We start from the raw sequence: 19188 nt of genomic DNA, 5'->3' as shown, positions 1-19188 counted from the left end.
TACATTTCTTCATGAAGCCTCTTAGGACCTGCACCAGGAAAGCAAAGTAATGGTGTAATCATTATGTAATGATTTAGAGAGATATAGTCACTGTAGTTTCAACGCTGTTCCCTTAAGATAGTAATAAAAAATAAAAAATATAGATAACAGATTTATGTGTTGACAAGATCTATTTATACTGCACTAAAAAATCTATGTAGTCAAATTAGTTTGTTTCCAGCACACTGCACAAATACAAACAATGAAACAAACTGTTTGACCAATGATATAAATGATGATTGCAATTATGTTCCTTTAAATATTCCACAGGGCTTGCAGGTGACTTTTATGTACAGTTTGGGAAATGAAATGTGCATATGGTAATTACAATCTGTATTCACTGAATAGTATCATTAAATTTTGTGAAAAGACTGCATGTTGTTAAAGGATGACAATGGTAGAAAAGATGGCAAAACGCAAAACCAAACCTTATATAGTAATGAAGGATTATAACGGGATAACAAAACTGAATTTCTTCCATGTATTCTAGACAATGTATTTTTAAGTTGTGCACCTAAATACAGTTTGCTTTATGCTTTTTTTTTTTTTTTTTTTTTTTGCATTTCTTGTGTCAGTACATTAACTGTAACAATAATATCACTGAAATATGAGCAGAATGGTAAAAGTAACTAAATGCATACACACTTTAATACATATAATGAATCACAAAAGGATGAGGGAACACATATTAAAGCTAATAATGTATGAAAACTAACTAGAACAAATGGTCTGGTGATAAACATTATAAAGTCTGATGAGTACAGTCTCAGTGATCATGCCATAGTTTTAAAAATCAGCTCAGAATGCATGCATAAGCAAATATTTTAATTGCAGTGATTGGATCAAGCACTTCTTAGTTGCAAAAATCAGCCAACCTTGAGTTAAACGTTTGTATTAAAGCAATTGAAAATGTTCTGAACTTTTTATACACTGAAAGGCATTCCTCCAAAAATGATGAAAAGACAAGACGAAAACTGGTCAGGGAGGCGGCCAAGAGACCTACAGCAACACTGAAGGAGCTGCAGGAATTTCTGGCAAGTACTGGTTGTGCACTACATGTGACAACAATCTCCTGTATTCTCTATATATCTGGGCTATGGGGTACAGTTGCAAGACGGAAGACTTTTCTTAAACAGAAAAACATTCAGGCCCCAGACAAAATTTGCAAAAAAAAATGCATAAAGTCTCCCAAAAGCATGTGGGAAAATGTATTATGGTCTGATGAGACCAAAATTGAACTTTTTGGCAACAATTCCAAAAGGTACATTTGGTGCAAAAACAACACTTTGCATCACCAAAAAAACACCATCCCCACGGTGAAGCATGGTGGTGGCAGTATAATGCTTTGGGGTTGGTTTTCTTCAGCTGGAACTAGGGCTTTAGTCAAGGTGGAGGGAATTATGAACAAAATACCAGTCACTTTTAGCCCAAAACCTTCAGGCATCTGGTAAAAAGCTGAAGATGAAGAGGAATTTCACCTTTCAACACGGCAATGTCCCCAAGCATACATCCAAAATCAACAAAAGAATGGCTTCACCAGAATAAAATTAAAGTTTTGGAATGGCCCGGCCAGAGCCCAGACCTAAATCCAGTAGAAAATCTGTGGGGTGACCTGAAGAGGGCTGTGCACAAGAGATGCTCTCACAATGTGACCGATTTGGAGCGCTTTTGCAAGGAAGAGTGAGCAAAAATTGCCAAGTCAAGATGTGTCATGATGATAAGCTCCTATCCAAGAAGACTGAATGTTGTAATTAAATCAAAAGGTGCTTTGGCAAAGTATTAGTTTAAGGATGTGCACACTTATGCAACCAGCTTATTGTACATTTTTTATTTTTTATATTTTTTTCCCTAACAGATTTGTTTGTTTTTCAACTAGTTTATACAGGTTATAGGTCACATTAAAGGCGGGAAAAGTGTTGAAATGATTTATTGTGGTCTCATTTTTTTTAAATCACAAAAACCTGGCATTTTAATAAGGGTGTGTACATTTTTTATATCCAATATATATATATATATATATATATATATATATATATATATATATATATATATATATATATAAAAACAGCATCATTTTCCTATTGCATCATAGCAGACTTGATATGACAATATATTTGAAGAGAAATACAGGCAAAGGAATCTGGATGTGGAAAACATTATAATTCAAAAAATAAGAAGACAAAGAGGAAAAGTAGAAAAGAACACTAGTAAAGGAGAAGTTAAAGAAAAAGAAACTGAGGTTATGGAGTACCTGCAAAGTGAAGGGTTCAGTATAGAAAATCTAACTCAGAGAACATCACAGTAAAATAGAGCAATGGATATCCAAATTAAGTAGAAACCAGTGGAAAGGGAAGCAACAGGTCAGTTGCCATTTGAAGATATTTTGGAGCCTTTCACAGGAAACCAGTATAAATGTTCACTTGAAGCTGGACAGCAAGGGAAGGAACAGGAAACTGTGGCAACTCTGACACAGTCAATGCTGAGGAGCGATAGGCCGGTGAGTTCCCATATGACAGAGTAATGGATGACACAGGATGAAATTGAAGAGAATTTGCCAGAGGAAGATGCTATAGAACTTTCTATAGAATTCCTGCAGGAAATGGAGAACAAAAAATGTGCCCTCAGTTTAGAAAAAAAAAATGAGCTAAGAGAAGGGTTGCTTGATTTAATAGAAAGAGATAGACATATTAAGATCAATGAAAGAAACAGACTGCAGAAGGTCAATAAAACCCAAAAATTTAGATGTTTGGTAAAACAAATGAACACAGTAATTAGGACTGTCCATAGAGATCCATGCAATATAACAGAAGTAAACAGGATATATTACTGTGCAGCTAAATTAACAACAGATAAAATTCTGCCACACGAACGAAGGGTAGTAAAGGAAAGGAAGGGGGGGAAATTGAATACCATCATGGAAGTATCGAATAGAGAAAACTATAAAGCAATTAAGACAAGAAGTGTCACTGTTAGAAGAGTATAGAAGAGGGAATAGATCAACAAAAATACTCAGAAAGATGGACATGATAAAAGCAATGTGCAGTATTATAACAGATCAGGATTTATCATGCACTATCCCAAGTAATAAACTAAAAATATCAGCACAAGCAGAAAAACTTAGAAGATACACAGATAAATCCAAAGGAAAAGTACAAAAGCAATTTATTCATGACCCAAAAATGTTTATAGAGAACTGGGAAACAAAGTAAAAGGAATTGAAAGACCACCCAAAAAAATAAATAAATAAATACGTTTTGAAGAAGTATTTATGAAGATCATTTGGAACATAACAAAGATGCTAAATGGATAGAAGAAGTAAAAGAATTAATAAGACGTTTTAAGCTACAGGATATGAAATTGGATGAAGTAACAGACAGAGAGATTCAAACAAAGGTAAGAAAAGAAAAACTGGAAAACCGCAGTCCCAGATGCAGGACCTAACTTCTGGTTAAAAGTATTAACATCTTTGCACAAAGATTTAACCATGAGTAAGAACTACTTATATGTACACCCCAAAGAGACACCAGCCTGGTTAACAACAGGAAAAACAATGCTCCTACTTAAGAGTGAACCTGCAAGCTACCCTAATAATTATAGACCAATAACTTGCCTTCCGACAACATATAAACTATACACCAGAACTGATGATGACAGAGTTTATAGTCATTTAGAAGAAAACTCAATTATGGCAATAGAACAAAAGGGCAATCAAAGAAAGTCATATGGATCAAAGGATCATTTGCTGTTAAATAAATCATAGTGAAGAACTTTAAAAGGAAGAATCTAAATATGGCATGGATTGACTACAAAAAAGCATTTGACAGTATCCCACATTCATGGATAAAAGAGTGTTTAAAAATGTATAAGATGCACCCTACATTAATCGATTACATTACAGTGACCATGAAATAGTGGCAAACCACTTTGCAATTAAGCCATGACAAAAGACAAACTATTATTCCAGGGATAAAAATTCAAACAGGAATATCTCAGGGGGACTCCCTGTCACTGCTGCTGTTCTGCATTGCCCTTAACCCATTAAGCTGTCTACTTAACAGCTTAGGCCATGGCTATAATTTGGCTCCTAGAAAACAACAAAGTATAAAGACTTATCTTCTCTTTTTCAATGATTTAAAATTGTATAGCTCATCAAATGCGGAACTGAAAGCACAACTGCAAGTAGCCAAAACTTTTTCAGATGATATAAGAATGTCATTTGATCTTGATAAATGTGCAGAAGCAACTTTAAAGCAGGAAAGCTGCAGCACCAAGAAAACATCAGTTTGGGACAAGAATGTGACATAAAAGAACTTGAGCAAGAAGAGTGTATAAATATTTGGGAATTTATGAATGATCAACAATAAAATATGAACAAATGCAAATAAAACTTACTAAGGAATATTTTAGAATACTTAAATTAATTCTGAAAACAGCATTGATATCTAGGAACAAAATTCATGATATAAACCAATTTGCTCTTCCTGGCCTAACTTACAGTTTTGGAGTGATTGACTAGCCCCAAAAATGTGTTGGATAGATTAGATAGGAAAACATGATGGATGCTTCATACTCATCAAATGATTTATAAAAATCATTGCATACTAAGATTATGGGTCTATATTATAAGATCGACGTTTGAAAACATCGAACAACATATGGTCGATACCATATGGTCGATGTCTTCAAACATCGACCTTATAAAAAGACAAAAAAGAAAAAGAAAAAAGTACCCTAACAGGTTTAAGCAGGGGGGCAAGCCCCCCTGCACCCCTCATGTGGGGGGCTGCATCCCACACCCCCCCCACTACTTAAATATACCAACTCTGAGCCCGCACTACATTGCAGTATATGGAAACTAACCCTTTACATGCTCGAGATTCTGAGCGTTCGATATTCTCGTGTCGACAATGTCAGATTCAACATTGTCGGCTTTCGAGAATATAATATAGACCCAAAATTATATATTCCTCATTCTGAAGGATGTATGGGTCTCCTTGAAATTGATTACATGTATAGATCTTTAATTGTTGGACTGCACACATATCTGCTGACCTCACAAAACCCAAACATAGTGAAAGTATTGAAACATGAGGTGAATAAATCCAGGATGACTTCTCTGCTCTGCTTAGTCTAGCAGAACATATCGGTGTCAAGTGGGAATGGAAATCAAACCAGAAGCAGATAAAAATCAGGCACCAACTGAATGTGCCAAAAAAACAAAAGAAAGAATATAAAGTGAAGGATCAGATGAGAAGGCAAGAAATGTGGAAAATGCATAAGTGTAGTTGAAGTATAGAAAACTATTGGAAGAACCTCATGTTGATCAAGATCGAAAGCAGGAATGGTTAAGCAGAGGCAAATTCAAACCAAAAGATGCAAGGTTAATATTGGAGGCTCAAGATAGTGGACTACATACATGTTGGTTTACAAAGTCCACTGAACATGTGGGAGAAAAAGATAAATGTAGGTTTTGTAAAACAGAATTGGAAACAGTTGCACACCTTGTTGCTGGTTGTGACGTACTAATGGCAAAAGAACTGTATACTAAAAGGCATAACAATGTGGCAAGACTATTGCACTGGGGATTTTCAAACATTATGTTATTAAAGTGGTTGAAAAACACTATAAACATGAACAACAAAACATCATAGAAAATTATGAAGTCTGCATCACATGGGATCACCCATTACTAACAGTCCAAAAACAGATGTGAGAAAACCAGATATATTGGGCCATGAAAAAAGATAAAATATAAAAATAGCATTGATCATTGAAATCACTACACCCAGTGACTACAGTGTCTTGCATACAGAGAGACACAAAGTCATAAAATATCAGGATTTGCAGGCGGAAATGAGAGCAATGTGGAAGAAAGATACCCAGACAGTTCCAATAGTAGTAGGAGCAACAGGTTTTATAAAAAAAGAATCTACAATAATATTTAGATATGTTACCAATAGACGTAACTCCATAGGAGTCATTGCTGGGCATATTGTGGGTGCTGCGAAGACAACTTCTGGCTGACATCAAAGACTGAGTTAATACTAATTTCATGAAATGCCCATCATGGTATTAGAAACCCAAAAGCTTTGGAAAAAGTAAAAAGAGACAAGCCCACCTCTGTTAAAAAAGCTGTAAAGAAGAATGTGAATCTCAATTGATTCAAATAAGGTATGCTCCCTAGCTTTATACATTAGTAAATAATCTAAAGGTCATACAAAAAGAGAAAGGAGTCAATATCATGACCTTTGGTATTATGTTTGGTTCAAATGTGAACACATGCAGCAGAGACACTTGTGCTGCATGTTGAAAGCACTGTTGTGGTTTAAAGACAGTGTACCAGTGAATTTCCTAATTTCTAAGCAGCTCTGGATTATGTCATTAATTTTAAAATGAAAAATGTCTGTGCAGGGTGCCTTAATAAAGCTGTTCTGTATCAGGTAGAAGTTCAGAGGCCACCAGATATCCAGTAAGTTGTTAGTAAACAAATTGTCTACGGTATTGACAAACAGATTCAGCAAGCAACTCTGTCTATACTTATCTTGAATACTAATATCCAAATTCCTGTTCAAGTGTATAACACAGGCTTTCTCACATTACAGTGACAAAGACCTGATAGCTAATGAGCAATTTCTTAGTTCAGTAACTTGGTTATTAAGATGTCTACAAGTTGGGGTCATTTGTGGGATACCTCATAATCAGTATTTGCTCAGCCTTTGTGAATTGTGATCAGCCTCTTTTGAACTCCGGCATGTAAAACCTTTTTGAGGCTAGAGAACCTTGATGACAGTCAGGAAGAGTGTTAATGACCTGGGCATGGTTCAGTCAGGAACAGCTAAGCAGTTATCTAGAGTCATCAAGGAAGAAGGAGTTAGGACTTCCTGCAGGGCATTTCAGGTCTTCACTCACAGATGGAAAGCAAAGTTGGTAGGACTACTTTTGAGAAAGAAAGTGGATTGTAAAGGAGGTAGATTTTTGTAATGTTGTAGTCCTTTTTGTACAAATATATGTAATGTTGATAAGTCTAGGGATGACGACAGAGTTTGTATTTCTTTCTTGCAAGATTTCTGCCATTCCTTACATCGAAGAGACTTAGACAAAAAATTGCATTGTGGAACCATGACTGATTATGCAGAAAGCAAGAATGAGGATAATGACAGAATCTACTCATAAAATGTTGGGTTTAAATTATAATTTCCTCAAGTCTGCATTGTTGCAAGCATGTCCATTTCATGTTCTGAGCGCAAACTTGTCTACTTGGAGGAGGATGGTTGAGCTATGTGAAGAGAAACAAAAAAAGTGCATAATGTTTCAGAGAGTAGCTTTGCAAACTTAGCTAAAACAGCCTTGTTTAACATTGAGGATATTTAACAGGACTTATGGAATCTAGATGAAAATAAGTGCTATATACAGTCAGGGTGTGTTGTTTATTGATACTGAACACACGAGGAGTCAGGTTGCGAGGCAGAGGTGTGAGGATGTACAAGACAGTGTACATAACAACCCCAGAGACATCTGTCTTGAATGTCCAAGTAATTTGAAGGCTAATACTGTTTAAGGAAATTCCACTGCTGGGTTTAAATTGTATAGTTCAATGGGAATTGCAGTCATTCATGATCCTTTTGGCAAATAGCCTGATGTGGATAGGAAATATAATAAAATGTTTATCTGATGAGAACTTCCTTTGCAAGTACAAATGTACAGGCTATGAAGTACAGAGGCTGTTAAGCAGAATACAAGTGATATTGTGAAGACATGCACTGATCTATTAGAAGGCATGGAATGTCTGCAGGCTTAATACCACATAAAGATACCATCTGAGGAAGTTGCTCTGATTCATGATCCAGGTTGAATGCTACATTTTGCTTATTGCTAGGATTGAACAATAGCTAAATGTATGCAATCATTGTGAATCATAGTCAAACAGACAGAACCTAAAGAATGGGTTAACACCAAGGTAACAGTCATAAAGCAGGACAAAGTCATGATATGTACTGATCAATAACATCTTAGCAAATGTATTACATGGGAACATTATCTATTGCAGTCTATTGAAAATGTATGTAATGGCTGTGCCTATTGCAAGATACCTTTCAGTGCTAGATGGAAACCAAAGCTCTCATCAGATCAGGTTGAATGAGGCCATCCACAAACTTTGCACTACTGGTATACTTTAGGGCAAAGTAGATCATGGAAGCTTAATTTCTGAGAGCTTCTTAATTTCTGAAAATATTTTAGAGGTCAGCAGCAACCATAGTTGAGGGACTAGATAGAATGGTCACTAAAACAGAAGACATTCTAATCTGGATTGCTACAAAGGAGAAATGTGACAGACAACTAATCATGTTACTGGACAGGTTGAGATCTAGTGGTATAAAACTTAATAACGACAAATACCACACACACACGCACACACACACACACACACACACATACACACACACACACACACACATATATATACCACACACACACACGCACACACACACACACACACACATATATATATATATATATATATATATATATATATATATATACACACACACATATATATATATATATATATATATGTATGTATATATATATATATATATATATATATATATATATATATAATACATATATATGTGTGTGTATATATATATATATATATATATATATATATGTATATATATATATAGATAGATATAGATATATATCATCTTTAGTATATAAGACATGCTTTGATAGGTAATGGCCCTAAGACTATGACAGATTATAGTAATTTATTTTATTTATTTATTGACATTTGGTGACCTGGGAAAGTCGTACTGGGTCAAAAACCCATTTCCAGTGTAGGCCCGGGGGAAAAGCTCCAGTAATGTTTAATATTAACATTTAGCATAGTAAAAATATTACATATATATATATATATATATATATATATATATATATATATATATATATATATAAAAGAAAAATATGTAGAATTGCAAAAATTGTTACAATGATTTGAGTTACAATGGAGGTGCTGAAATAGCACTTACAATAAGAGTTGCAATCTGTTTAAAAATATATAAATAAAAGACGTATGTAAAAATACATTCGCTGATAAAGTATGAGCAGACTATTAGCAACAATAAGGATGATCTGGGCAGTTGTCCAGAGCCCACAGCTCCAGGGGGGCCCATGGCCATGCAAGAAAACAATTTTATTTTACATGTTTTGCTATTTTCAGCACTACTGGCTCATTTAGCTAATTCATGTGCTAAATCTATAAAGCAATCATCATTAGTTTATTTTGACTTTAAAAATTTGCTGAATGACAGATACCTTGAATATTTACTTTTATATGTATGAGTGCCTGTCATTTGTGCATGTGCTGATGGGCTAGTGAAGATACTGTAGTTTTGTACTATTGTGGTAATGCCAGATAAGTATTTTTTTTTTATTCTGCAAGACATTGACAGTCAACCAGATACGGGGGAATTAGCTGTGCCACAGATGGAAAAAAACTTACCCTCTTCATTTCCTAAGTTTAAAGTGTGACATTAAGGGATGGTGTGGATTTGTGTAAAATAGACTAGATTATTTACTGTCTTTTTTAATCCACTCACAGTCAAAAAGATAAGAAGGAAAGAGCATTGCTGTGTATGAAAGCAACTTGCCCCATTTATTTGCAAAGTTTATAGTCTGTCATTAAGGAGTGGTATGGATTTGTATGAAATAAACTAAAATGTTTATTTTTTAATAAAATAGCAGTCAACTAGACTGGGAGGAATAGCTATGATGTGTATGAGAGAAACATGCCCTTTTTATTTACCCAGTTTAAAGCCTGGCTTTAAGGAGTGGTATGGGCTTGTATGAAATAAGCTAGGATATTTACTCCCTTTTTAATATGCTGGTAAGTTACCAGGTTAGAGTAGGATACAGAACTTTCCCCGGTTATTTGCTCAGTTAAAAGTGTGACACTAAGGGCTGATGTGGATTTGTATTTAATAAACTAGAATGTTTATGTTTTTTGAATATGTTGCAAGTGTGTGGGGGGGGGGGGGTAGCTGTAATGTGGATGAGAGGAACATGCCCTTATCATGCTCAGTTTAAAATTTGGCATTAACCGCCAATGTCTATTTGTGTGAAACAAACTGGATTATATACTCTTTTTTAATATGCTGGCAGGCAACCACATGGGGGTAGCTGTGCTGTGGATGACAGCAACCTACCTTGTTGCAGAGTTTAAAATCTGGAATTAAGGGCTAGTGTGCAATCGTGTGAAATACATTGGAATACTTATTCTTTGGCCATTCTTTGTATGAAACAGATTTGAAACTGTCAGTGATTTAATGATGTCATACAATGTCCTTGCCTTTGTTTAATATTTTGATCTGCAACTTGCCCTCTTGTTGTTTGCTCAGCTTACAATCTAGCTTCATAGGACTATTGTGCATTTGTATGAAATAAGTTGTAATAGTTATCCTTTAGTACTGTTTGTGTCAAACCAAGTAGAAAACATTCCTTACTTGGCAAAATGCCATTGACAATACCTTAGTTTTTGGTCTGTACCTCATAAAAAGTGTGGTTTTCTGGCAAAGTGTTTTGGATTTTAGTCATTAAATATGTTGGGGGGGATTTGGCTAGGAATAAAGTCACTCAATATACCCTCTTGTCATTTGCTCAGCTATAACTTGACTTTACAGGACTAGTGTGCATTTGTATGAAACAAGTTTCAGTATTTACTCCTGGCTATTGTTTATATGAGACCACTTTAAAACTGTTCTTGATTTTTACAGAATGTCTGCAACTTTGCCATATACGTTTTGATCTGTGCCACATAAAATTTGTGGTTTTCTGGCAAATCACTGAGAACCGCGGTCATTAAATGGGGGGACTGGCTGTGGATAAAAATAACTTAGCTCTCAACATTTGCTCAACTTACAGTCAAGCTTTAGAGTACTAGTGTGTCTTTCTAGGAAATAAACTTTGGATGGTGTTTATATGAAACAAGTTGAAACTGTCCCTGATATCACAGAATATCCTTGACTTTACCTCATCTAGATGTGTCCTTGCAAGGGATTGTAGTCACTAAATCGCCAAATATTTGAGTTTCAGAATTCATGTTTCAAAGTAAACAGCTGTTACTGAACTGAATTTCTAAGTATATAAGAATAATAATTAAAATATATCCTTAATTTTGGGCTTTTGTCCCTCATTATCCTTTGGCTGTGTCCTTGTTTCTTGCTCTTTGTATTTTGTTTTACAGTTAGATGAGGTGTACACAGCAATGTCACTGTATTGTGGAAGTGGGGGCTGTTTGTAAAGTGAAGTAAGTAACCATCTTGTTGTTTGGCCACTTAACCATCTGGCTTCATAGGACAAATGTGCATTTGTATGAATTAAGTTGGAATACTTGTAAGCTGCCTAGTGTTGATGTTAAAATAACATAGCCCTCAACTGTTCCCTAGTTTGCTAAATGTCTCTGACTTTGCTAGGGTTGCCACCTCTCCGGTTTTTCTGGACTATCTGGAAGTCAAACTGATTGGTAGTCCAGAAAACATTGTAAAAACTCCAGTATTCTGTTTCAAAAAGAAACAGACTATCGGAGTTTGTTAAATTGGCAGATTTACTATGCTTTTTTACAGAAAAGCATAGTAAATTGGCAGAAAGCAGGCATCAGGAATGAAAAGAAGAGGGTGTTCCTCATCAACTGATGTCATGAAGACATCCCAAAATGGGTGAACTTGGATGGTATAGGTGTTGGAAATGGGCAGGGTTACTGGCGATGCGAGGGGTGTGGCCTTTCTCCAGTTTTAGCCACAAAGAAAGATGACAACCCTAGACTTTGCTTCATGTTTTGGTTTATGTCTCCTAAAGTTTGTCGTTTTCAAAAGAAAAAATGATTGAGATTTGCAATCACAAATAATGGTAGCATTTTGAGTTTCACGCTTTGTGTTTTTCAAAAAAATGCACACTAATGCAAAAAGTTTTATTCTAGTAACGTTCTAATTATGTAGCAGCAATATTTAAAATATGTCGTTGGTTATGGACATTTGGTCCTCATTATGTCCTGGCTTTCTCTTGAATCTTGTTCTAAGAGGTTGAGAAGTATTATTTTTACCACAATTAGATGAGGTGTATATGGTAAAGTTGCTATTAGCTGCTGGGGATATGGGAGTTGTCTTTGAGGGAAATTAACTTACCTTCTTGTCATTTGATCAGTTTAAACAGTCTGGCTTCACAGGACTAGTATGCACTTATGTGAAGTCTATGTAAAATTAGTTGTTAACTTGGACTACTATGCATTTCTTTTAAGAAACCTGAATACAGTATTGTGCCCATAAATATTATTTTGCCACAATCAGGCATCTGATGTGTATACAGTCAACGATGGCGCTATGATTGCTGAGTATGTGAGATCTCTGTGGATGAGAATGGCTTACACTGTCATTAATAAGTTAATTTGACTTTCCAGGACTGGTGTGTCTGCTTGATTTATCTGTAAAGCAGGTTAGACTACTTTACTGGGGTCATTGCTGGATTATAATGACAATAGTTTGAATTGTCTCAAATCAGGAAGGTGAATTAAAACAAAACATGTACAGGGGCATTGGGTACTGACTTATCTAAACATGGGCTAAACTATTGGCTAGGGTTATAAGGGCCTCATGGCCAATAGCCTAGTGACTTCTTATGATCCTATAATTTATGTATGGTTCTAAAAAGTATGTGGGGGGCATTGCTTGAAAACTGTCCAGGACTCAAGGCACATTTCATCCACTACTGTCCTCAGACATGCTAGCAAGGTTGGAGCTACTGTGAATACATAAAGACCTACTGATAAATCTCTGCTATGATTCCTAGGAATGGAGCAGTATCTAAGCTAGCACTTCACTTGTCAGAGATTACAAAGCCATTAAGAAACCTGCTTGAGCATGATGCAGTATTGTTCTGGTCAGAAAATCAGGAAAAGAACTGTGTGTTCCTAAAGTATTTAGTATCTACAACATCAGCACTGAAATACTGCCATGTGACATTCCCAGCAAGTTTACAAGTTGAAGTTAGCTAGTAAAGGTTAGAAGCAGTTTTGCTAAATAAGACAAGACTTATTTTCTATGCATATATATGGCATTACTCATTGTTCATTTATGGTATTCCCAAAATAAGAAGGAATAATAGCAAGAGCCTTTGGAGAATAAATATTCCATAATTACATTTATGGTAAAAGTATTACAGTGGAACATGGAAAATACTGTACCTCTTTAAGTAATCTTTGCACAAAGCTTCAGTTCATCTATAAAAATGCTACTGCTACTACAGAATTATGACTTGTACACACAGTAGGAACAAAGAAAGCCTATTCACATTGCAAAAGCTGTCAGTAAAGTATACTGAAATGGATGCTGATGTGATCTAAGGAAACGCCTGAAAACACTAGAGGTTGTTACACAGTTGCTGTGTGGCAACAGACTCTGCAAGAGCTGAATGCTTAAACTACAGATGACTTAGACTTACAATTTCTGTGGGGCATCATTATGAACCTTTCTATAGGTTTATAAGATGTGGAAGGAATAAAGACATACAAATTAATTGATAAACTTTGTGGAGATACTAAAATTTATTCTCAGACACAACAGGTTATAGATATATTTACAAAATCCTATGCAAAACAGCTTGGCTCCACAATGTCAAAGTCAAAGTCAAAGTAAACTTTATTGTCATTAAAACAAAACGTGTAGCCTAAACAAAATTTTGTGCATCAGCTCAGTTCTTGAGATTACAATGGAAAGTGAAACAACACATACAAGTAGAGGAATAAACATAACTAACAAATATAATACTACTCCCAATACATGCAAGAAAGACCAGAGACAATTACCAACACTCATATACGAAAAGAGTAGCCTCCTCTGAGTTAAATTAACTACCCTATTTAAAGTAATACAAAACACATAACAGAATGAAATGCCTAAGTTATTTGTCTAATATTGCACTTGAGTGGGTTAAATAATACTGACTATGTAGCTTATAAAGGGGGTGATAGGTTGTCCTAGTGACATCCAGGTAGCTGCAGAAACTTGAATCAAGTTAGATTACATTAAAAAAGAACTGAGCAAACTGGATCCAAACAAACCACAGGAAGGAGACAGAATTAGTAATAATAACCTGAGAACACTTCAGCAAGAACTTACAGTACCATTATATATGTATTATTCAGTAGGTCTTACAAATGTGTGGAGATTCCTCAAGATTGGAGAGATGCGCTTATTAAACCTGTCTTTAAGGGAAAGGGGAGTAGGACAAACCAAACCCAGAGTCATATAGACCCTTAAGTCTAGTTTCATATTGTGGAAAAATAATGGAGAAGGTAGTATTATTTATTTATTTATTTAGAACACCTCAGATGGAAAAGTTAGGTCTGAAAGATACAATCTAAACAAGGAAGGGCTTATATTGGATACGTTACTCTCAGAGCTGGATAGATTGGTACTTGAAACTATATATCAGCATGTATATGTTGAAAATAGATCTATTACTACCTATAACATGATGTTCTATAACAATATAATAACAGCTATGCACGAAAAATTGTGATGTAATTTATATAGCTTTAACTTTAGCATTTGAAAGGTTCATACACAAAACACTAATTAATAATTTAGAACAACTAGGTACTAATGTACTCTTGATAAGAGAGATAGCTGCGTGGCTTCCAGGTAGAGCATGGTAAGTATCATACAGCAATTAGACAGGTGAAATTCTTGGTTACAGTCAGAGTGTCCCAGAGGACTCTGTCATAGGCCCTTACTTGTTTAGACTGCATCTTTCAGACCTAACTTTTTCATCTGAGGTGTTCTGTAGTCTATATGCAGATGACCTGAAACTGAGTAAACTGATTACATGTGTTACAGATAAGGCACATCTGCAAAATAACTGGACTAAATTGACCATTTGGGCACAGGAGAATAATATGCTGATACATACATCAAAAACTAAGCATGTGAGGTTTGGGAGACATAAATTGAAAGGTGAATATTTAATACCGAACACAGTGATTGAAACTGTAGATTCATTTAAGGACCTGGGTATATGAGTAGATCCACCTTTAAGTTTTTCTAATCATATCAACCAATTGGTTAATGATAGTTATAGAACTATAGGTTGTATAAAAAGATTTATAAAGTCTAGGAACTCAGAAGTGATGAAGTCATTCTTTGTTAGTTACATTAGACCCAAACCTGAGTATGGAATAACAATATGGAAACCTTATAATAAAACAAGCATGAATAAACTGGAAAGAGTACAATGAAAATATACTAAGGGCATCCATGGATGCAAAAATTTAAGTTATTATGAAAGACTAAAATATCTGAACTTGTAGTGTCTCTTATAGTTATCTAAGAGATCTTGTTCAGGTATGTAGGGCATTTAGAGACTATCTCTGGGAATGTTTGGGGTTATCAAAAAGTTGTAGAGAATCATCAGATAACCTATGTAGAAGATTCTATAGGAATGAGAAGTGTACTCATTTGTTCTCTGACAGTGTAGCCGATGCATGGAACAGACTTACATTAAAGTAAGTACTAATTTAGATATTTTAAGAACAGGCTGGCCACTTACTTTGGGAACAAGTGTTTTGGTATATTGGCAGGCTAGAAGGTCATTAATGCCTGTAGTTGAAATATTTGTATGTATGTATGCAAGATGCCTTAACACAGGTCAAGTATTTATATCCTCAATAAACCATATTTTCCTGTTAGAGATGTGTTATCATTTGTACAAGGATCGATAATTTAGGTTGATAAAGTAGTCAATCCCAGACAGCTATATGACTAAATATTAACAAGGCTAAATGAAGCACACTTGGCTATCACAAAATGTAAGGAAAAATAATATTATGTCATGTACTGGTAAAATATGATATTAAAGATAGAACAGAGATTGTTCAGAATTGTGAAACCTGTGACATATTTCAATACCTGAATCTAAAGGATGAAGTCATTTCACATGCAATTCCTTATTTGCAATAGCTAAGGTTGGAGATCAACTTATTTCACTCAGAAGTCTTCACTTTTTGGTTTGCATGATTATGTCTTAAAAATATCCTGAACTAGCACAGTTGAAAGATATCACTACTTAGTTTTTGTGATTATGATTGGATGCCTGTGTTTTCATGTCATTGGATACGAGAACACGCTGTGCCTGACAATGAACCATACTCTGCTAGGAATTTCAAGAGTTTTTAAGACAGTAAGAGCCTACCCACATCATGTCAAGTCCATGGTACCTACAGTAGAATGGACAGGTAGAAACTTAAAACAGGAGGATTGCTATCATTACCTGAATACAGAAACACACAAATGCAATCTGTAAGAGTGTTACCAGTACAAAGTCTCATAAAAGAAAATTTAAGATCAAAACTTCTCACATCATTTCCACTGATAATTCCTGACAGTAGCCAGTCAACATTTAAAGTGCTGCTGAACACACAACTGAAAACAACAATAAAAACTGTCAGAAGTTTATAGGTGTATATAATATTTATGCTGTATGCAAATAGTGTAGTCAGCCTTTAAGACACTATCTGTCTGGTGTGAATCGTGTGACCTTGTGGGCCTAATTCTTTAGTAAACTTTTCAACTACAAAGAGTTCCTGTGTGTATCTTTTAACTGAGCTATGATGAACTGAATATTTTAATAATCTTTACCATGCTGCTCCCCATCCCCGATTTTGCAAAATGACCCTAGTTTTACTTTATTTCTTGTTTTGTTTCTTATAAAATGTATGGTTTTTCTGACAAACCACTGGCGATTACAGTTACTACATAATTCCAGACATTCAAAATCTAGACTTGCACTTCAGAAAATGCATGTTAATAAAAACTGTTTTTATTGCTATGACCTCATAAGCAAATCAGAACAATATTTTAAAACTTGTCTGATTTTGAGGTTTTGCCTGTGATTATTTTTGGCTTTATCCTTACATCTTGAGCATAGGGATAAAGCCAATATGGACAAAGCCTATTTACGGAGTTATATGTCACACAGATGTGACAAATTTTGTTGTCAATTATCTTTTTACAAAATGATTATGAACTTGAACTATATGGAGTCCCTTGATATATTGTTTGTCACACATCCATCTTCTTTCCTCAATACTGCATGGTATGATTTTTTTATGCTAATATCATGGCACCAGGTAGAGGTTTTTGCCATTTACTTGGCCTCTCATAAAACTACCTTCCCCAGTCTGTGTAAGTTTAGTAATGTTGCTTCCAGTTCTGATCACAGTACTCTAGACAGGCAGCTTCCCAGGTGTCTACAACGTAGAATAATAACTTTTCTACTGGTGTGGCCTCTGTGTACATATCCTACTACACCACTAAACAACCTTTCTGCTCTGTCTGATATCTAGCTTACCTTAAGGTCATCTGGTATGATTCCCAGGGCCTTATTCTGATTTTATCCCAGTTTTTTGCTTCATAGGTTTTTTTCACTAATTTTAGGCTAACATGTTGTAGGTCATATCTCTAATCGTTCCAAATGTCTTCTTATACTTTCTAAACCTTTTTTGTATTGCCATGGGTGTATGACCTTCAAACAACAGCAAAAAGATACAAAACAATACATCTTTATTTCCAGATCAGCTGTAATGTCACATACAAAGACATTTCTCTGCATGTAGAGCAGCAGTACATCATCAAAGCACACCAAAAATACACATAAAGCTGAACTGCATTAGAAAGCTAGAACATAAAGACCCCCTGACACCATAGCCAAAGCAAGCCTTCAAACATAAAGCCCCCAAAATATTAGACAAAGGAAGCCTTCAAACATAAAGCCCCCCCCCAAATCTTAGACAAAGCAAGCCTTCAAACAAATAACCACACCAGAAATGTGGAAGAAACAGTAAAAGTCCAGATAAAATTCCACAGATTTATTACAGACAATTAAGTGCTTCTGTCCTCAAGTGGGACTTCCTCAGTACTCCCATTATTAAAACACAAGCCATTTAAATACATCTCAGACTAATCATGTGACATCCAATAAACCAATCAATTTAATAAAATAATAAAACACTTAAAGTTGTGTATGTAGACCCTAGTGCTTAAACAAAAACACAAATGCATAAAACAGTGAATACAAATGTGTATGCCCCTGAATAATAAATGGATACATATTAGAACGACAGTCTCTTAACCTTTTAACTTCAATAAAGTTGGATTCTTGTTCATTTGATTTTTGACAGCAAGCCTTCAAACAACTACAATGATATCATTGTGCACCTGTTTTTATAGTAATTCCATCTAACCCAAAACAAGTATAACCAGTGAGGAATGCCAGCCAAACAACCAACCAGCCATCCTAAAAAGCTGTGATCTCACTTTCTTCACATTTATTGTATTTATAGTTTTTGTACTTGCCTTCAATTTAAAGTTACAAAAGCTAATAGATGTTTACCTCAACTTATTTTAATCCCCCTCTTTTTAATGTTTCATTTCCCTGTACACTTTACTACTGTCTGTATTATATGATTTGCTTCTTCCACATTTGTGGACTCTTCTTCATCTAGTTCATTCCCTTTCATTCTGTAATGTGTGTCACAACTGTTACTTCTGTCATTTTTCTTCTGTAATTTTTGCTTACAACTTTGAGGCTATTAAACTCTTAACAAACTTGTTTCCTTTCTTGTAGTATATTATCTATGTCTTTATTACTGGTTACATTGATTAGACATTGTAGCTATACCTCTCAACTTCTCAGTGCAAGAAATCTGAACAAAGCCAGAAATAATGGTGAGACAAAGGCCCAAAAATAAATAGGGACAGAATTTAAATATTGTTCCTATAAAATTACAATGTTGCTAGAATAACAGGATTTGCATTATAATGTATTTTCTGAAGAGTATGAAGTCTGAAACTCAGATGTCTGTTATTTAATATTATTTAGTGACTTCAGTTCTCGGTGATATGCCAGAAAACCATAAATTTTATCAGAAACAGATCAAAAACATGAGGCAAAATTCTGGGCATTCTGTGAAAACCTGGATGGTTGACAGGTATGACTGTAGCCAAAAATGCCCCTCCCCCATCCATCACATCCTGTACTTATGGTCACAGTTTTGCATAGAACATAATCTTTTCCCACAAATGTTCATGTTTTGTTAGTACA

Source organism: Protopterus annectens, chromosome 3.part0 (assembly GCF_019279795.1).
Source record: "Protopterus annectens isolate FY-2018-M chromosome 3.part0, PAN1.0, whole genome shotgun sequence".
NCBI lineage: Eukaryota > Metazoa > Chordata > Ceratodontiformes > Protopteridae > Protopterus > Protopterus annectens.
Note: the sequence above shows the minus strand (reverse complement) of the source record.